This window comes from Suricata suricatta, chromosome 5 (assembly GCF_006229205.1).
Source record: "Suricata suricatta isolate VVHF042 chromosome 5, meerkat_22Aug2017_6uvM2_HiC, whole genome shotgun sequence".
Taxonomy (NCBI): domain Eukaryota; kingdom Metazoa; phylum Chordata; class Mammalia; order Carnivora; family Herpestidae; genus Suricata; species Suricata suricatta.
This window is the reverse complement of record NC_043704.1, coordinates 108546480-108554828: the sequence shown is the minus strand read 5'-3', so window position 1 is coordinate 108554828 and position 8349 is coordinate 108546480. Positions and strand designations below refer to the sequence as shown.

Genomic DNA, 8349 nt, shown 5'->3' with positions numbered 1-8349 from the left:
TACATACAATAAAGCTGGGTTGGGTGTAGAAAAAAACATATCAAAAGCATGAACCTATTAAAGGTTTCCCATTACTGCAAAAGCTATGATTAAGTGAGCAAAAGAACATATAAGTCTATAAAGCCCTTTCTTTGAACTAGTCCTACACCGAACACAAGGTACAAATAAATGACAGGTACTTTTAGCTTTATCTTGAGGGTGAGAGCTGGGGCTGACTATAGGGCCCTGGGGAGCATACAGGCAAGAACACATGGTAAAGTAGGGCAGATTACAAAGCAGGAGTAAAAATAGAAAATAAAATCTTATCACAGTAAGGTCAGGAAACATGAACTTCAAAAGATAGGACAGATAAAGTGTTCTGGAAATATATAGACCTTACGTGTGAGCAGTTGGGGCCTTTTTTTGTTGTTATTAAATATAAACATTCTTTTAGCCCCTTTTAATCCCTATCTGATCAAAAGCATTATTGAGTCACTTTATAGCCTAAAAGTAGATATATTTTTAGAATAAAGAGATTTCTGACAATTGGAGAAAAGTTATATTAGTAAGCTTTATAAAATGTATCATATTAAATCTGAAAAAACACAGACTGGCAAAATTTCACATGATATAAAAATTATGAAGGACAAATACAAGAAATCACAAAAAAAATCAGTAATTTCCACAAAGAAAACAGAATGCTGGGTAAAAACTAAAAAGATTTATTTTGAAAATCCTCTCAGTGTAATTGGATCTTCTATAAACATGTCTTTGCTTTTTTATTTTAATATATAAACTTACCATTTATTTTAACTTCAGTAAATATACTTTGTGGTTCCCTGTAATACTAGATTGGTTAAAACCAGATTGGTATGATAAAATTGCTCCTGATTATAGGATGATGAAATTAAACAATAATTTCATGTGTAATTATGGTATCATTCACTGTGATAGTACTTAATATATTTCAGATTCACGACCTTCTCTGAAAGTACAATAAATATTTAGGTACACATATCCATACTTCTTACTAGAAGTAGAAATCTGAGCCAAACCAGAACTCTGAACTACAGCAACCTAGAAGACACAGTTCTAACCCTGTGTAGGCTCACTCTAACAATATATCCCCATTTACTCGTGATGCGGGCAAATCCTTCCTCCGAAAACATGTGTTCGTCTCTAAAAACTTTTCATTTTTCTCTTTATATACTTCTGCTTCAAATGCTATTATTTTAAATAATGTTTTATTTTAGAGTGTGTGTGTGTGTGTGTGTGTGTGTGTGTGTGTATGTGTGTGTGTGTGCGCGCGCGCACTAGTGGGGCAGAGGGAGAGAGAGAGTAAAAGAGAGACAGAGTCTTTTTAAAAGATTTTTTTTTAATGTTTATTTTCTGAGAGAGAGTGAGCACAAACAGGGAAGGGACAGAGAGAGAGGGAGACACAGAATATGAAGCAGGCTCAGGGCTCCAAGCTGTCAGCACAGAGCCTGATGCAGGGCTTGAACTCATGAATCATGAGATCACAGCCTGAGCTGAAGTCAGATGCTAAACCCACTGAGCCACTCACACACCCTGAGAGAGAGAGAGTCTTAAGCAGACTCTATGCTAGGCATGGAGTCTGATGCAGGGCTCGATCCCATGACCCTGGGATCCTGACCTGAGCCAAATCAAGAGTTGGACATTCAATTGACTAAGCCACCATGGTGTCCACAAATGCCCTTTTAATAGAATTTTATTCAGGGACATATTCCTGATGATGCTGAGGAAAAATCCACTCTGTTTCCCTTATCGCAAAAATTGAGTATTTACCATGATCCCATCATAAAAGATCTGTGAGAATTTTTACAACATCAAAATAAAGCCCTTTGTGACTAAGAATGTTTATAAGCACTGTGGAAATCTAAGTTCAGCATAGTTAATTACTGAGAAATATCTCCCACTGTCAGCTATTTCAGTCAACATTAACATTAGATTCCTAACTTGTTTCAATTTAATAATCCATTCAAAGTTTTCTAGATAAAATTCTTCTTTATTAAATGAACAAATGGATCTGGGTTATGTGCAAGCTTATATTTTGTAAGTATCCTTTATGACATTTCCTATCACAAATCTCTTAGGTTTTCAAGAATGGAAGTGTTATTTATACTAAAAAATTAATTCACATTTATAAGGGTTTTCCAATGCTATTGGATAATGTTTTCAAAATTGTTTTCTTAACAATTTCAAAAAAAAAATCACATTTTATGACCCAATATAAAAGTCAGTGCTAGCCTGAAAAATAGAGAATAAGAAACATTTTTAAAAATGTACTTTTAATAAACACATAAAATTCATCTATGAATCAGAACAAAAATAAGATGAGCAAGGATGTCCAAAATCAGAGAAGGAAAAATGATGGAAAGAAAACAGGGAAAAATGGATACTTAAGCCTACAGAGCTCAGACTAACCTGGCAGAATTTCCAAGGTGAGGATTAGAAATCCATATCTCTCAACTGAAACATTGGAATGTGTGAAATAACTGTGGAAATGTCCATGAATGAATATGGCAACAAAAAACCAGGGCCAGTAAGGCTGAACAAAGAATTCCACTGACATGCCATATTTTCAGGAAGCATTTTGTCAGTAAGTAGAGTGAAAGACAGTGACATAAATGGAGGCAGACCCACAGCTGTCCCTTTATGGTGGAGGGAGAAGAAAAAAAAAAAAAACGAATCACATTATAAACTGCCCAGTCCCATAATGAATCTCCTATAAATAGCTGGTTCAGGATGAGAACCTCACTCGAAGGTAACATATGGTCAAAAACTAAACAGCATGGCACGTGAAGGAGGAAACAGGAAGAGCAAATGGCAAAAGACACTCACCTAAGTAATCCTGCCACAGAGCATATGACAAAAAAAGTCTTAAATTAAAACTTAAATGAAATGGTTAGTTTTATAAAGCAACTGCTCATATAAAAGATACAAACAATTACAGTACATGAAACTATATAACTAAGGAATGAAACAGGAACCAAAAGAGCTTAGGAAAGAAGCAGACAGGAAGTAAAACTATTACAGAAATGACTACTCTGGCAGAATTCCAAAGGGCAAAATATGGCAAGGAACACAGAACATCATATTGAGACTAGAATGCAAAATGAAAATGGAGATAGAGTTAAAGAGGACTCCAGGAAACAAATGATCACTGTGAAATCAAACATATACATAAATGGTTTCCCTAAAAGCAAGACTCAAAATAATGAAATATAACAATTATTTAACAATATAACACAAGAAAACTTTCCAGAAAATAAAAGGAACAATGGTAAATCCAGAGACAAAAAGAGCACAGCACATACCAGGAAAAAGTAGATATAGAATGACCAATTTTATTACAGAATAATAAAATTGCTAGGCTTCAACAAGAATGAAAGAGTCCTCTAAATATACAAATACAAAGACCAAGATACTTATATATGCAGTTTTGCACAGTGGCAGTGTCGTAGTCAATGAGGTTTATCCGAGGCATGATTATTGCTAATTGAAGATACTTATAAATGGTAAATAATCAGGCTACTTTCCAAAAGTTCCACAGAACACTATAAGATGATGGAGTAATGCCTCAGAGATAGAGTGACTCAATAATTTTTCTACCACCCGAATTCTCATGTAAGAATAAAAACAATGAACTTTAGGTATGCAAAATCTCAGGGTGTACAGTGTCTATAAATTCTTCCATTCAAGAGTAAATTTCAGCTACCCAAGAAATAAATGTAATTAGATTGGCAAAAACAACCCAACAAAAAACAACTAGTGATGAATGTTAATTCCTTTTAACTCTAGTACTAAGACTAAACAGGTATAGAGATTATAGTTAGAGACAAAATGTAAAAGTTACCAATCCTGACAGGATTCTTTCAATTCCTTGTTCTCTTTCTACATTAAGAAGTATGCAAAAAATCTTTGTGCACACAGGTATACATCCTGGATAAAGAATCAGTGAGATAACTTGAGAAAGAATTATAAGGAGATCATATTCTGTTTAGATTACCAGGAAAGAAAAGAAGCCTGTAGGGCTCAGGTAGGAGGCTCTTACCAAAATCAAGCCTGTATATTCATTGATGTGCCGCTTGTAACTCCTTCTCAGAAACAGCCTGATGACTGCTGTATAAAGGTGATGCACCTTCATATAAAGGAATTTTCTAGAGCACAACTTCCTTAGGCACCAAACACACTCTCCTAGAGGTTGTATCCAGAGCTTCAGAGAAGAGAAATTCCAATTTACTAGGGCTCCAAAATTGAGTGGACCACTAGTTTCATAAAATGCACTTAATGTAGTTAAATTGAACTGAATCTTTTATTATACTTATGTGGTTTGGAACATCAATTATTGGCCAGGTTTAAAGAGATATTTATATAGCAGTCATACGTGCTGATTCTAGACTAATTGGGGAATTTTCATAGTTTTAAAGATCAATTCAGGGGCACCTGGGTGGCCCAGTCGGTTAAGCATCAGCTTCAGCTCAGGTCATGATCTCACGGTGTAAGAGTTCAAGCCCCACATCACACTCTGTGCTGAGAGCTTGGAGCCTGCAGCCTGCTTCGGATTCTGTGTCTCCCTCTCTCTGCCCCACCTGCTAGCACTCTATCTCTCCTCTCTCTCTCTCTCTCTCTCTTTCAAAAATAAACATTAAATTTTTTTTAATTTAAAAATAAAATTTAAATATTTATTTATTTTGAGAAAGACAGAGAGAGCACAAGCCGGAGAGGGGCAAAGAGAGACGGAGACACAGAATCTGAAGCAGCCTCCAGGTTCCGAGCTGTCGGCACAGAGCCTGACATGGGCTCAAACTCATGAGCTGAGGAATCATGACCTGAGTTGAAGTCAGATGCTTAACTGACTGAGCCACCCAGGTGCCCCTAAAATTTTTTTTAAAAAAAGATCAATTCACTCTCAGCACTTTTTTAGTGAGACAGGGCTATTAATAGCAAGTTTTACAGATAAGAAATATGAAGTACACTGCACAGAAAAGAGTGGTATAAGTAATAGTCCCCGAAATAGGGAGCCTAGAGTCATATTCAACCTGTGCCATTTAATGCTGTTAAGAAGTAACTGGTTTGTACTGAGGTTTCAGTAATTTTAATCATAAAATGATGATAAAAATAATAACTGTTGTTTTGAGGATCAACTCATATAGCATAAATAAAAATGCTTCAATTATAAAGCATTGTACCAATTTATCATTATAACTATTATTATTATTCTTGTAAACATTCTCCAGTTGGTCATCTCATTTATAATTAGCAACATTGTGTATGCTTTTATATCTTTAAATGCAACAGGGTTATTCTACTTTTCAGTAGAACTAAAAATCATTAGTTTCTTTCTACAAAGTGTATATAAATACTGGTCTCTGAATGTTCCATTTTAAAAGAGTTTAGATTAGCCTCTCAAGGGATTTTTATCTCAAGAATGTTACGGACATCCAACAGTGGAATGAATTCCCTATCCAGTTGTTGAAGGTAGTTTTTAAATCATAGGAACTATGGATTTTAAAAGCCTGTGCTAGCAAATTCAGATTTATGTTATCTGTTCTATTGGTCCCTTGAATTCCTTTTTCCTAAAATAACTGCATGGATCTAAGAAGAATCCCAAGAATAGATGATTCATACCAATTAATGAGAAACTATCTCTCATGGTTACAATTTGAGTAAAAATATTCTAGCAGTTAAGACAGAACTTTTCAAGTATTCTGCTTGTTCACAATTTATAAGAGGTTTATGAGTTTTCGCCTTTGTTTTTATAGTAATTTTTTTCTTGTCTCTCAGAATACCCTTCTTTACAAGCAAGTCATGTTCCAGATAAATTTTGAATATTTCATCTTTCAGTACTATTTTTCCCCTACTTCTATTTATTCTTTCTTAAGCTGGCATTAAGGAGGAAAGCATGCATTTCCACAGGGAAGCAACCTCAGCACATAAGGTTTCCAAAAGTATTACTAATGCAGAGTGGATGTGATACCTGGGAGGGGTAATTGTAGCATTGCCTGTGAAGCCTACAAATATTTAACAATAACGAGCATTAGACGGTGAGACTCAAACCCCTTTGTTCTAAAAAACTAAGCCTGTGTCTCTAATTTGATACCAGCTTCACTTCATTATGTTCCATCTCTGCAATTTCATGATTTAGATTATATAGCTTTGATCTATACTTTCCTTCTCCTCCTACTCTGGTATATCTTTATGGGCCTAAAATCCCCAGGCAAAAACCCTTTAAATGGCCGACTGCCAAGACTAGTTTCCAAACCCTTGAATTCTTTTCCCAGTCTCATGCTTTGAATTTGGAAGTGAAATCCATTTGTTTTAGCTTGTTCATTTGTTTTCTTTGGCCTGATGCAACTTAAGTGCCATTAAGTGTTTCTATGATGTCTGAACTTGAGGGAAGAAGAAAATATTATATTATATTACAAGTGAAAAAGGAGCCATAATGTCACAAAATTTCAGAAAGCCATCATACACATCATGTTCAATATTTCCCTTTCTACTTTTTACCATTTACCTTAAAATCCTTTTAAGATTTATTCAATCCCATCTTCATTAATTACATTTATTTATTTATAATTAAAAGAAAATTTTCATATTGAAATATCTATCAAAGCAAACTGTTTTCTTTATTTAACATTAAGGAAAATTTCAAGGCTTTTTTTTTTCATGATACATAGTCACTGTCTGAGTTTCAGCTACAAAAAAATCATGATTCTATTAAGGTGTGTCTTATTTAAAAACCCAAATGTAAATTTTCCGAAGAATGATTGAATTAATGATTCCATTTCTCTACCTCTTTATTCACATTATTTGTCTTATGACTTTGAATGTATTTCCTCAAAATGTGATGGGAAATATTTCCATACCCCTTGATTTTGAATTCAGCTATGTAATTTTGGTTTTCTCTGTAGGATGTTAGTACTGTTGGTATATTCAGGGCTTGGAAAAAAAAGAGCACATCACTGTCTCCATTGTTCTTTCACCACTACCAGCTAAGAACATGGCCAGGCTAGTGTGCTGGTGGCTGAAAGACACATCAAGTAGATTCATATCACCCAGTCATTCCAGCCAAGGCCAGCCTACATCACCCAACACCAGTTCACCCCCAGTGTGTGAGTGGGCCAGCCTGACCAGCACAATTACTTCATCACTCCAGCTTATGCAGAACAAGCAAGCCCAGCCCCCGGCACTTGAGCGCATAGTGGATAAATAAATGTGTGTTGTTTAATGCCTTTAAGGTGTTGTGGCTCTTTGTTATACAATATTTTCATAATAATACATAATGGATATACATGGGTCTAGACATGATATATACACATGCATAAACATATGTATACATTATAGTATAAATAGAAATGTGTTGGAGGGTAAAAATGTTTCTGAATATTTATGTGTGATATTTACATATATGTTAATAACTTTTATAGCAGATTTAGAAACTTTAAGGTTACAGTCACCAAAATAGACCATTTTTCCTAAAGGTGCTTTACCTAAAATCCTTTGGCCTAAAAGTTTTCCAAATATTGAAACTCCCCTTAATTTTTTAATATTATATTAATATTATAAAAAGACTTACTTTTACTTTTTGCATTCCTAGCAAAATTTAGTATTTTAATTATCCAGTTCTTAGTATATTTTATCTTAATTTTTTATACCTAATAAATAAATATTAGATTTGCAACACTTTGGAAAAATTTTGTTTCTTTGGAGGTTTTATTTAATATTTTATTCATTTTTTAATACATTAACACCCAGTTAGTTATGAAAAAGACAACCTTCCTTCAGGTAAGAAAAAAGAAGGTTACCTATCAATTCCTGTCAATAATACTAATTCTTACAAGTAAGTTTAATCAATTATAGGGATATGCCAACTTGATTCAGTCTGATTGTGGGTTGTCCTTGTCCTATGAATTGTGTTGTATTTCTTAGTCTGATGCTCCTCCATGGGAATAAATATATTGAAACATTTTTAATATCATGTAATATGTTGTGAACCTGAAACATCTTTAATCTTTCAAAAATGAAATATTTCAAATTAGCCAGTCTTTTAAGTGTTCAAAAATAGATATAATGGATAAAGAAATAAACAATGATATCAAACACTTCCATCCTCATAAAAATGTTACAAATTTGATAACATGTACTATAAATGTTTTTAAATATGTCACATAGATGGGAGGTGAACTGAAACTTGTAACTTCTTATCTCATCCTGCCACCATCCATGTGGTCAAGGGAACAACCTAGGAATTAGAAGTGATTATAAGTCCAGTGCTATTTATTTTCAATTAACATGAGGAATACTAAAATGTGATGCAAAACAGAAGGAGAATAAAGTGGATCTTTA

General features: G+C 34.0%; 1 pseudogene; it reads left to right on the top strand.

The window, feature by feature from the left end:
- Positions 1-3438: 3438 nt before the first annotated feature.
- Positions 3439-3556, top strand: LOC115293006 (annotated as a pseudogene).
- The last annotated feature ends 4793 nt before the right edge of the window (positions 3557-8349 follow it).